A 14318-nucleotide genomic window follows, 5' to 3' on the forward strand; every position below is an offset into this window, starting at 1 on the left:
GGCTGACTGCTTTCAGTTAGCTCATGCTATTCCGTCGATCTCCTTCAGCCATTGTCCAAGGGAAGCCAATGGATTGGCACATTTTCTTGCAAGATTTTCTTTTGATCATCAGACTAAGTACGAGTGGGTCACTGGTAGAAAAAGGGCCTTGGTCACTGGTAGAAAAAGGGCCTTTAGTCCCGGTTCTGGAACCGGGACTAAAGGGTCGGTACTAATGCCCTGACCCTTTAGTCCCGGTTCAATCCAGAACCGGGACTAAAGGCCCTCCACGTGGCCGGTCCACCTTTAGTCCCGGTCCGGTACTAAAGGAAATTTTCTGATTTTTTTTTAATTTTTTTTGAAATTTTTTTATTTTCAAATTTCTGAATTATTTTAACCTCTAATCTCTAATCACCCCTCATCACTGCTCAATTTAATCTCTAATCACCCCTCATCATTCCAAATCATCTAACTTCCCGAACGGTCACCCATCCTCTCACTACTCCAGCCTGAGCACGCTTAACTTTCGGGTTCTATTCTCCCTCGTTTCCAAGTCTGTACTTGTTGTTTTCCTGACAATAGTAAGATGTCAATCCTATTAACCCTCAGGAATTTAGCTTGAGCATGAAGTCACATATTTCACTGTTTGATTTTTGAAACTATTGTTCTAAAAAACAATAATTTTTTAGTAACACTAATATTTCTTGAATAAGTAGTTTGACCATTGTTTGACCATAGTTTGACCATAGTTTGACCAGATTTGACCAAAATTCAAAAAAGGTGAAATAATTATTTAATAACACTAATATTCTTGAATAATTATTTAGTAACACTAATACTTCTTGAATAAGTAGTTTGACCATAGTTTGACCAGATTTACTGAAAATTTAAAAAAACTGAAATTTGAGCATAACTTTTTTTCCTTTTGGAATTTGAGGATTCTACAAATTTGCAAACAAGCCGTAGGCGGTCTCCATCGGATGTAACTTTTCGAGTAGATGATTTTTCATATAAAAAACTTTTTAATCCGAATTCGTATGCAAAAGTTATGCCCATTTTACAAATTCCAGAGAGATTTTGTAAATAAAGTCGAAATTCATATTTGTAAATTTTCCCAACAACTAGACCACATATCACATGGGAAACTTATTTTATTTTATTTTTATTGACATCTCCATCATTTTCTTTTGTTTTTTCTAAAACTGAAAAGGCGGTCCAGGGGGGGGGGGAGTTTGAAAATGGGACCTTTAGTACCGGTTCGTGCCATGAACCGGTACTAATGCCTCAAAGCCCATTAGTCCCGGTTGGTGGCACCAACTGGGACTAAAGGTCTAACCTTTAGTACCGGTTGGTGCCACCAACCGGGACCAATGGGCATCGCACCCTTTAGTCCCGGTTCGTGGCACGAACCGGGACTAAAGGGCCCAGGTGAACCGGGACTAATGCCTTAGCCGCACAAACCGGGATAAATGCACCCATTGGTCCCGGTTCTGGACTGAACCGGGACTAATGGGCTTACCCGGCCTGGACTAAAGCCCCCTTTTCTACTAGTGGGTGGACGCTGCTCCCAATTTCTTGTTATCACATGTACGACTCGATGTAACTATGCCACAGAGTTAATAAAAGTGCCTTAAGGCTTTCCCCTAAAAAAAGAACCAATGGAAATTGTACTTTTCCTCGATGGACCTTAAATTTTTGCGGTTCTCTCCCTCTAGCCTCTACATGCTGGCACCACCCATGGAGCAGTGTTTCCACCACCTTTTACATATTGTTACATTTTCTTGTTGATGATTGGTTAAAGTTTCTCGTAGCAATGTATGCTTATTTCCTCATGGCAGAAGACTTGAATCCTCGTATATTTGTGTGTGATTTTGTCAAATAAACATACATAATTGTTCAATCAGTGCATTCGTACGGTTAAATCTATGGGAAAAGGGTTTCCTATCTTCACTAATATACCACGGAATTGTTCCAAAAAAATACCATGGAAGGGCGTCAGACTTAATGCCACAAATATAAAACACACATGTAATTGGTCTAAACGAAAGTGACATGTATATAGGTTTGAAAATAATTGTGTCAAGGCTGCTAAACTAACCGGTAGCATTCCTCCAGTCCATTGGATTTCTAGCATTTATTAGTAATGAGTCTGATTACTCCAGTATTAATTCAATGTAGAGCATGCTTATTTCATGTTGTTAAAACTTGTCATCCGACACATTACATGGAATTTACATAAACTCAGTGTATAGATGAATCTTCCACATTGACCGTGACCACATTACCCTTGTGTTTGCATAAACGTGAATTGTGTGCAAAGAAGTTCCTTTATGGATGGCGAAACCAAAACTTCAAGTGACACATAACTTATTGTTTTCTCTTCTACTAAAACACTAGATCATGTAAGGCGCGCGTTGCGGCGCCCGTCCTTTTTTAAAATAGAATGGTAGGTACTTCTATAAGATATGTTAGTCATTTTGAACGTGCCTGCCCATTTTTAAAATAAGAATGGTAGATAATTTATGAGAATACTAAGATATGACATGAAATCATTTTCAAAGAAACATAAAGCTACATGGTAAAATTTGTAGCAAGATTATTAAGAGTAAAACTTGAGTATGTAAGGTAGTGTTGCTCAATCCTAGTCCTGATGCATGAAAATGGTGGGCGTGATGGTCAGTTGTATTTGGCGGAACAAATTGGATTTTAGAAAACTACAAATCTGAAGGAAACCATTCATGAAACACACCATCCTTGCTTCATACAAGCTTTAATTAGTGAAACAAAAACACCAAATATAAAGAAACTTGACATCAATTTTGTAGTTCTCCATGGCATAATAGCAATGCTCTACCAACCACCTCCAAGCAGCTCTGCGTCATTCTTCACTACAACCATCATCAGCACCTCAATCATGCATCAACGACAATTCTATAAAAAACGACACTCCATCTATCTTATTTGCTAGAAAGTAGATTGCATACAAGTTGATACCTAATATATTATTCAAGGTAAAGAGAACTCTTGTTTCTTTTGTTACAACATTCAGATCGGAATTTGCAGCATGAAGTCAGAGAAAATTCATTTCCATTCGAATTCAAAGACAATATTGAGATATATTGTGTGAACATGGCCATGCTAAAAACATAGTAATGGAAATGAAATCATCTGATGGAAATGTCTATACTCCTGAAACAGAGGAAAAGGAAAACAGTACACGAAGTTATTCTTTCAGTGCATAACTGCATGAAATTTACCTACCATCCATACACACATCTAGTTTATACCTCTGGAACCCATACGCATTAAAGCAATCGTAATACTTATTTTCAAATGAACAAAGAAGCTTATGTATACCTATTAATTGCATACTCTCTGTAGAGTTCAATGTCTATGCTCCTGAAACAGAACATAAAAAGAAAAAGGAAAACAGTACATGAAGTCATTCTTTGAGTGCATAACTGCATGAAATTTACCTACCATCCATACACACATCTAATTTATACCTCTGGAACCCATACGCATTAAAGCAATTGTAATACTTATTTTGAAATGAACAAAGAAGCTTATGTATACCTATTAATTGCATACTCTCTATAGAGTTGAATGTCTGTGCTCCTCAAACAGAACATAAAAAGAAAAAGGAAAACAGTACACGAAGTCATTATTTGAGTTGGATAATGATATATTCAAAACAGAACCAAAAATTAGTAGCATACCTTGATTGATGTACGTTGCCAAGCTAATTGTGAATCAAAGCATGAGAAATACAAAAAACAATTACATGCGGAAGTTCACACATATAACCAATTTGGTGGAACACCATAGCAGCACATAGGCTCTTAAGTTATTGAAGCTTTATCTATTCATGGGAGAAAAGATGGAAGTAATACCCATATTCAACATCCCTAAAATAAGCCAATGGGGAAGAGATGGAAGTCAAATGGCAAATTTATTAATCAGTTCAATAATAATTTTGAGTAAACTTTTATTTTCTGATAGACTGAAGATGACGCTCATCAGACCAGAGAAGAACTGCCAAAGTCAACAAACTCAAAATATGTTACCGATGTTCCCGTGTTATGCAAATGATGAGTTCTGTACATACAATATATGGGTGAGTGCCAGCCAGATTATATAAATTGTGCTCATTTCTGGATGATATTTGTGCATAAGTATGAAACTAATTTTGAGAAATTATCAATACCACAAGCCAAAGTAAAACTACATGTATCTGCAAGCATGTAACAATCCCGCTAGTATAAAAAATTCAAAATACATCTGTATTTTTTGAAGCAATATTAAATGATGAAATACACATATCAATAATCTGAACACAATTAATTCCACCTTTCTTAACAGCAGTTCTTCGACCATACTTCAGAAGTGAGCCCCACAAAATAAAATGAAAAGTAACAGAAAAGTTAGATAATCGCATAAAAAACTACCTTAATGCAGATTGCATACTTGTAAACCTAATGATACATGGCTAGAATAAGGAATTTAAGAATGCTTGGCAATCTGCATTTTGCTAGGTCACTTTATTTTTGGTTGATTCAAACCAACAAAAGTGTATGATCAAAGATGAATTCTTATCATGATTCATCAAAAAGAAATACTACTTCCAACTTTATTTTTTACCAAGTCCTAAGATCAATGAAACATGGTTAGCTGACAATAAATAAATGTATTGAAAATGGATACTAAATAATTAAATCATTTCATACAAATCAACTTAATATATTCCATATGGCACAAGTAAACCAAGCTTGTGGATTGCTCTCTTACCTATAGAATCAACTTGAAAACAAGGTGGCACTTCCTGTGACCCGTTTACAGTTTTCACCCCATGTCCAGAAGGAAATACTCTTGGGGTATCATCAGTGGATGACGGTGCCCGATTATACTAACAACCAGCTGAGCAAGCAATCCAAAACCCGAAGATGACTCAGAGAAAGACCAGAGAAAGTAATGATCTAACATCACACTTGAATTGGGTGGAAATCCCTATATGTTCCTTGATCTTGTGTTTCCTGTTCACACAAGACCATAAAAAAGGTCAGACCATAAATTGGTCAAATTTGTTTTGCCCATGAAGCTCACAGGACATAACATGAGCAATTACACTTTAGATAGAAAAGGAAAAAACTCTTACCTAGCATAATTTAAAAGAGTGAACATATTCGAGTAACATGGATGATAGAGCTGATCAATACTCTAATAACAGGAACATACATTAGATTAACTTGAAAATGCTAAGGCGAAACTCTTTCAAGAGAAACTAAAACATCCAACACCCAGTCCTGTTAAGAGAAACTAAAAACATTCAACACCCAATTCTACTGTGATGATTCACTCAATTCACCATTTGGTTCGCCATCATACTTGAAATTTTAAAAATAGAAAATCGTACTCACATTAGAACGCACCACCCAAGAAACATACGCAAAATTTCCATATGCGCAGGACCAGCTAGCGAAACATTTTCATCAACCATCAGTATGTGCCTCTGTTACAAAATCACTGGTTTCTTATTAATTATTATCGTCATTTCCAGAAGCCAACAAAGACATGTGACAAAAAACATATATCATTAAATAGCATGAAGTACACAATGGAAAATATCAACATGCTCGCACAAAATATATCATTAAATAACCATCTAGAAAATATGTATAACCCAGTGATAACATTTTATTTGAAGAATGTGCAGAAGGAATTGGCAAATAGGTTAGCAGGAAAGGTAGGAGTATAAGGCAGATAAGTTATCAATTGCACGTTTCAGGTTTTGTGCGGCCGATGTGTGGAGTAATTGAAGGAAATATGCCCTAGAGGCAATAATAAAGTTGTTATTTATATTTCCTTATATCATAATAAATGTTGATTATTCATGCTAGAATTGTATTAATCGGAAACTTAGTACATGTGTGAATACATAGACGAACAGAGTGTCCCTAGTATGCCTCTACTTGACTAGCTCGTTAATCAAAGATGGTTAAGTTTCCTGACAATAGACATGTGTTGTCATTTGATGAACGGGATCACATCATTAGAGAATGATGTGATGGACAAGACCCATCCGTTAGCTTAGCATTATGATCGTTTAGTTTTATTGCTATTGCTTTCATCATGACTTATACATGTTCCTCTGACTATGAGATTATGCAACTCCCGGATACCGGAGGAACATTTTGTGTGCTATCAAATATCACAACGTAACTGGGTTATTATAAAGATGCTCTACAGGTGTCTCCAATGGTGTTTGTTGAGTTGGCATAGATCAAGATTAGGATTTGTCACTCCGTGTATCGGAGAGATATGTCTGGGCTCTCTTGGTAATGTACTTCACTATGAGCCTTGCAAGAAATGTGACTAATGAGTTAGTCACGGGATGATGCATTACGGAACGAGTAAATAGACTTGCCGGTAACGTGATTGAACTAGGTATGATGATACCAACGATCGAATCTCGGGCAAGTAACATACTGATGACAAAAGGAATAACGCATGTTGTTATGCGGTTTGACCGATAAAGATCTTCGTAGAATATGTAGGAACCAATATGAGCATCCAGGTTCCGCTATTGGTTATTGACCAGAGATGTGTCTCGGTCATGTCTACATAGTTCTCGAACCCGTAGGGTCCGCACGATTAACGTTCGATGATGATTTGTATTATGAGTTATGTGATTTGATGAACCGAAGTTTGTTCAGAGTCCCGGATGAGATCACGAACATGACGAGGAGTCTCGAAATGGTCGAGAGGTAAAGATCGATATATTGGAAGGTTATACTCGGACACCGGAATGGTTCCGAAGTGTTTCGGGTATTTCCCAGAGTACCGGGAGGTTACCGGAACCCCCCGGGTGAGTAATGGGCCTTAATGGGCTTTAGGGGTAAGGAGAGAAGGGCCTCAAGGGTGGCCACGCGCCCCCCATGGGCTGGTCCGAATTGGACTAGGAGGGGGCGGCGCCCCCTCCTTCCTTCTCGCCTCTTCCCCCTTCCCTCCTTCTCCTAGTTGGAATAGGAAAGGGGGGGGGGGGGGGGCGAATCCTACTTGGATCGGGAGTCCAAGTAGGACTCCCCCCCTTGGCACGCCCCCTCTAGGGCCGGTCTCCTCTTCCCCTCTCCTTTATATACGTGTGAGGGGAGCACCCCAAAGGCACACCAAGTCTTCTCTTAGCCATGTGCGGTGCCCCCCTCCACAGTTACACACCTCGGTCATATCGTCATAGTGCTTAGGCGAAGACCTGTGCCAGTAACTTCATCATAACCATCACCACGCCGTCGTGCTGACGGAACTCTCCCTGTTCCTCAACTGGATCAAGAGATCAAGGGACGTCATCGAGCTGAACGTGTGCTGAACGCGGAGGTGTCGTACGTTCGGTGCTTGGATCGGTTGGACCATGAAGATGTTCGACTACATCAACCGCGTTACTAAACGCTTCCGCTTTCGATCTACGAGGGTACGTGGACACACTCCCCTGGTCGTTTCTATGCTTCTCCTAGATAGATCTTGCATGATCGTAGGATTTTTTTTTGAAATACTACGTTCCCCAACAGTGGCATCCAAGCCAGGTCTATGCGTAGATGTTATATGCACGAGTAGAACACAAAGAGTAGTGGGTGATAATAGTCATACTGCTTACCAGCAACGTCTTACTTGATTCGGCAGTATTGTTGGATCAAGCGGCCCGGACCGACATTACATGACCGCGTTCATGAGACTGGTTCTACCGACGTGCTTCGCACACAGGTGGCTAGCGGGTGTCTGTTTCTCCAACTTTAGTTGAATCGAGTTTGACTACGCCCGGTCCTTGTTGAAGGTTGAAACGGCACACTTGACGAAAAATCGTTGTGGTTTTGATGCGTAGGTAAGAACGGTTCTTGCTAGAAGCCCGTAGCAGCCACGTAAAACTTGCAACAACAAAGTAGATGCCGTCTAACTTGTTTTTGCAGAGCATGTTGTGATGTGATATGGTCAAGACGTGATGAGATATAAATTGGTATGAGATGATCATGTTTTGTAAAAGTTATCGACAACTGGCAGGAGCCTTATGGTTGTCACTTTATTGTATGAAATGCAATCACCATGTAATTGCTTTACTTTATCACTAAGTGGTAGCCATAGTCGTAGAAGCAATAGTTGGCGAGACGACAACGATGCTACGATGGAGATCAAGGTGTCAAGCCGGTGACGATGGTGATCATGACAGTGCTATGGAGATGGAGATCAAAGGCACAAGATGATGATGGACATATCATATCACTTATATTGATTGCATGTGATGTTTATCCTTTATGCATCTTATTTTGCTTAGTACGGCGGTAGCATTATAAGATGACCCCTCACTAAATTTGAAGGTATAAGTGTTCTCCCTGAGTATGCACCGTTACTACAATTCGTCGTGCCGAGACACCATGTGATGATCGGGTGTGATAAGCTCTACGTTCACATACAACGGGTGCAAGCCAGTTTTGCACGTGCAGAATACTTGGGTTAAACTTAATGAGCCTAGCATATGTAGATATGGCCTCGGAATACTGAGACCGAAAGGTCGAACGTGAATCATATAGTAAATATGATCAACATAGTGATGTTCACCATTGAAAGCTACTCCATCTCACGTGATGATTGGACATGGTTTACTTGATATGGGTCACGTGATCATTTCGATGACTAGAGGGATGTCTATCTAAGTGGGAGTTCTTAAGTAATATGATAAAATTGAACTTTAATTTATCATGAATTTAGTCCTGATAGTATTTGCATATCTATGTTGTAGATCAATAGCTCGCATATAACTTCCCCGTTTTATTTATGATATGTTCCTAGAGAAAACTAAGTTGAAAGATGATAATAGAAATGATGCAGACTAGGTCCGTGATCTGAGGATTATCCTCATTGTTGCACAAAATAATTATGTCCTTGATGCACCGCTAGGTGACAGAACTATTGCAGGAGCAGATGCAAACATTATGAACGTTTGACAAGCTCGGTATGATGACTACTTGATAGTTTAGTCCACCATGCTTTACGACTTAGAACCGGGACTTCAAAAATGTTTTGAGCGACTTGGAGCATATGGGATGTTCCAATAGTTGAAATTGGTATTTCAGACTCATGCCCGTGTTAAGAGGTATGAAACCTTTGACAAAGTACTTTGCCTACAAGATGGAGGAGAATAGCTCAGCTAGTGAGCATACGCTCAGAATGTCTGGGTACTACAATCGCTTGAATCAAGTGGGAGTTAATCTTCCAGATAATATAGTGATTGACAGAGTGCTCTAGTCACTATCACCAAGTTACTGGAACTTTGTGATGAACTATATTATGCAAGGGATGAAAAAAAATCCCGAGCTCTTCGCGATGCTGAAATCGGCGAAGGTAGAAATCAAGAAAAGCATCAAGTGTTGATGATTGACAAGACCACTAGTATCAAGTAAAAGGGCAAGTGAAAGAAAGGGAACTTCAAGAAGAATGGCAAGCAAGTTGACACTCCCATGAAGAATCCCAAAGCTAGACCCAAGCCTGAAACTGAGTGCTTCTACTACAATGGAAATGGTCACTGGAAGCGGAACTGCCCCAAATACTTGGCGGATAAGAAGGATGGCAAAGTGAACAAAAGTATATATGATATACATGTTATTGATGTGTACTTTACTAGTGTTCATAAGTAGCCCCTCGATATTTGATACCGGTTCAGTTGGTATGATTAGCAACTCAAAACAGGAGTTACAAAAATGAACAGAGACTAGTTGAGGGCGAGGTGACGATGTGTGTGGGAAATGATTCCAAGGTTGATAAGATCACCATCGCATACTCCCTCTACCTTCGGGATTAGTATGGGAACTAAATAAATGTTATTTGGTGTTTGCGTTGAGCATGAATATGATGGGATCATGTTTATTGCGATACACTTATTCATTTAAGTCAGAGAATAATTGTTGTTCTGTTTACATGAATAAATCCTTCTATGGTCATACATCCAATGTAAATGGTTTACTGAATATTGATCACAATGATACACATATTATTGATGCCAAAATATGCAAAGTTGATAATGATAGTGCAACATACTAGTAGCACTGCCGTTTAGGTCATATTGGTGTAAAGCGCATGAAGAAACTCAATGCAGATGGACTTTTGGAATCACTTGATTATGAATCATTTGATGCTTGCGAACCATGCCTCATTGGCAAGATGGCTAAGACTCCGTTCTCCGGAACAATGGAGCGAGCCACTGACTTATTGGAAATAATACATATTGATGTATGCGGTCCGATGAGTGTTGAGGCTCGTGGTGGGTATCGTTATTTTCTAACCTTCACAGATAATTTAAGCAGATATGGGTATATCTACTTAATGAAACACAAGTTTGAAACATTTGAGAAGTTCAAAGAAATTCAGAGTGAAGTTGAGAATCATCGTAACAAGAAAATAAAGTTTCTACGATCTGATCGAGGAGGCAAATATTTGAGTTACGAGTTTGGCCTTCATTTAAAAACAATGTGGAATAAGTTTCACAACTCATGCCACCTGGAACACCATAGAGTAATGGTGTGTCCAAACGTCGTAACTGTACTTTATTACATATGGTGCGATCTATGATGTCTCTTACCGATTTACCACTATCGTTCTCGGGTTCACTACAGAAAAAAAGACACATCCGTGACATTTTGGGCCGAACGGATTTTTTTTCATACTTATGACACTTCTATGACGATAATTGTGACAAAACCCGGTATCATCATAGATGTGGTGGGCTCCTACTTCTATGACAAAAAATCATGACAGAAAATGGGCTTTTCGTCCTGGGCGGGCCGGAGACGCAACTGCATGACATTCTTTGGGCCGTCCGTGACAGAAAAAACCATGGTAGAAGCGAGGGCGAGGAAAATATCGTGGTGTTCCTGGTTACGGTAGGTGGTCGGGGCCGAGCGATGCACGGAGGTTTGCGCGTTTCTCTCGTACATGCACGCGCGTGGGTGCAAGGCGTTCGCCTACTGAACCCGAGCGATTGCACTGTAGGCTATGCGTTACCGAACCCGAGCGATCGATCGATGGCAGTTAACTGAACCTGATCAAGCAATTCCTTCGCTACTACTGCTAACTGAAGCCGATCGATGCTGCCTCTGGATGAATAGTGAGCGTTGCTGGGGGGGGGGGGTTGGATGAACAGTTCCCGATGGGGTGGATGGACATGACCCCGTGGTGTTGCCTCTAGATGAACAGGACCCCAATCGATCGAGCCGGTTGGTGCTGGATGAACAGGACCCCATGGAGGGCTGGATGAACAGGACGAACCCGTGGAGGGCTGGATGAGCAGTAGACGGTGGAGGGCTGGATGAACAGTAGCCCATCAAGGGGTGGTTGAACAGGAGCCCGTGGAGAGGGCTAGTTGAATAGTAGCCGGTGGAGTAGCGCGCGGTGGAGGCTGGATGAACAGGAGCCCGTGGATGAACAGTTGCAGGTGGAGGCTGGAGGAGGTCGACGGTGGATGAACAGTAGCCCGTGGAGGCTGGAGGGGTCGACGGTGGAGATGAATAGTATCCCGTGGAGTCCCATTTTGCGGTACGCCACACACCTCCCGATGAACATGACCCCCGTTTCGACCGTAGCGCTAAAAACACAAGTCCTTTTCCTCCGTTTTGTGGTACGCCACACCCCTCCCAATCATCAGGACCCCGTTTCGACCATAGGAGGCCCGTTTCCTCCGTTTTGCAGTACGCCAGACCCCTCCCGATGAATAGGATCCCGTTTCGAACATGGCTGGTCGAACACAAGGCCGTTTCCTCCGTTCTGCGATACGCCGGGCCTCGTTTCCATCAGCTGTTCCGTCCAAGCCCTCTCGGTGAACACGACGACGCATTCCGCTCCGACCTAGCCGGTTGGCTCCCCATGAACACGACGACGACGCAGTTTCTCCATTCCGACCCAGCCATGTACACGAGCCCCGGCCATACATATGCACGATTAGGCGTTCGAGACCCCGCCCGTATGTACGTACATGGCCGTATTTTCTTTCTCGCACACTGGCCGCTGTACGTACGTGTACATGCTACATGCGCACCTCTACTACGACACGTGCGCGCTCTATATCAACCAGTATGTACGTACACGTTCGCGACCAGAGTGACAACGCTATGTACGCTTCGACCAGGTGGGTCCCGACTATCAGGCACTTCCTTGCGTGCGAAGATATAGCTGGTGGGTCCTAGAAGTCAGGGGGTGAATCGTTTTTTTGCCCGGACGGACTTCCTTGCATGCGAAGATGTAGCTGGTGGGTTCCAGCAGTCAAGGGGAAACGTTTTTTCGTGAAATACGGTGGCCCGTCCGGTGGGTCCCCAGGTGCAGGAATAATTATTTTGTGCGTAATAAGGAGACACTTCCTGGCAGCTGCCGTGAACCCAACTGTCAGCCTCTCCACGTACAATACTCTTTTGATGGAAGTCGGTCATTGACCACATTGACCACGCCGTGCTGAGAGCACCAAGGCAGTGGACGACTGCGAGGCCTAGGAAGGGGATGACGCCGAGCCAGGGAAGATGCGGCAGTGGATGCCCACACGAAGAGGAGTACGAGGGTTCACTGGTTTGGTTACGGTGTGAGGCTGCCGTCGCCTCAGAATAACAGGGGGTGTGGGTGAGTAGAGGGATGGTCTGGCCAGCGGTGGGAGTAGTAGGGGGCGGTGAGGCCTCCACGGCATCACAGTCGGCCACGGGAGGCAGGACCACGCGGCACGACCGGCGCTGATTTGGGCGGCTGGAGCTAGAAGACCAGAGGTTGAAGAAGCACTACGGCCGTTGGATGGACATCATACAGTCAATAGAGCTAGAATCGTTCATATATTGACTAAGTTGACAAAGCCCTCCATCCCCGTCAACTTAGTAGGCCCACAAGTCAGCCTCCCACTGTGGTGGTTCCCAGCTGGCAGGGGGTATTCATTTTTTGTGCGCAATAAGGTGGCACTTCCTTGTGTGCGAAGATATAGTTGGTGGGTCCGACCTGTCAGCGGAGGGAACATTTTTTTCACGAAATACAGAGGCCCTTCCGGCGGGTCCCAGATGTTAGGTGGAGGAATCATTATTTTGCGCGTAATAAGGAGGCATTTCCTTGTGTGCGGCCATGGACCCAGCTGCCAGCCTCTCCACGTACAATCCACTTCCGATGGATGTCGTTCGTTGATCACGTTGACCACGCCATGCCGAGAGCACCAGGGCGATGGGCGACGATGAGGCCTATGAAGGGAACGACACGAAGCCGGGGAAGACACACAGTGGCTGCCCACGCGGTGGAGAGTATGAGGGTTGACTGGTTCGGCTGCCGCCGCCGGAAAATAACAGGAGGTGTGGGTGAGTAGAGGGGTAGACAGGCCAGGGATATGAGTATATGATGGGGCCGTGAGGCCTGCTCGGCAGCACAGGCAGCCACAGGAGGCGGGAGCAGGCGGTTCCAACGGCGCTGGTTTGGGCGGCTGGGGCAGGAAGATCAGAGACTGAAGAAGCACGATTGCCGTTAGGTTGACATCTAACGGTCTGACGCTGGTAGAGTCGATTGTTGACTAAGTTTCTTTTTTGAGAAACCTTGTGTACGCATGAACTTAGTAGGCCCACAAGTCAGCCTCCAAATCTGTGGCACACAACATAGAGCCCATTTGCTATTTTTTTTTAATAATTTACAACCCATTTGCTAATTCTTAAGTAATTTATTACAGCCCATTTTCTTCCCAAGACCACGGTCAAAAAGTTCAACCTTATTTTGCATATTTTGGTGGAGTCCGAACTTTTGTAATCCCGAAATGATAAACATTTTTTAAGAACTTATTGATTTGCCAAAAAAATCATTTTTGTTTTTGTAAGCAAATAAGATGTGGGACAATTGAGTTGATTTAAGGGAAAACCGGTGGTAAAAAATCAGCGCTAGGAGGGAAAACAACAACAAAAATAAGGATGTAAATATGAAAAGGGAATTTTATGTATTTTCAATATAATGATACATGTATATGAACTAGTAAAACTATAGGTAGAGATTAGAAAACGGATGTAGGATATGCGTTTCAAGAGGAAAATAGAACTGGGCTCCGTGTTTGATTCAGTAAAAAAACTGCCTGCGGATGTTGTAAGACAAAATATAACTAACGCTGACGGGCGAGAGGCCAGAAGATACCTGATGGATCTTTGTGCCCCATTGTCATCATGGTTTGGGCCTGTTAAAAACAAAACCAAGCCTGGGCAGTCTACAGCCTAGTTGAAACTTGCTCGACCTGAAAAAACAATATACATGCTCAATAAACGAGAGAATTATGCAAGTACGGACTAATAACTGGGATGCAGCAG

This window comes from Triticum urartu, chromosome 2 (genome assembly GCF_003073215.2).
Source record: "Triticum urartu cultivar G1812 chromosome 2, Tu2.1, whole genome shotgun sequence".
Classification (NCBI taxonomy): Eukaryota; Viridiplantae; Streptophyta; class Magnoliopsida; order Poales; family Poaceae; genus Triticum; species Triticum urartu.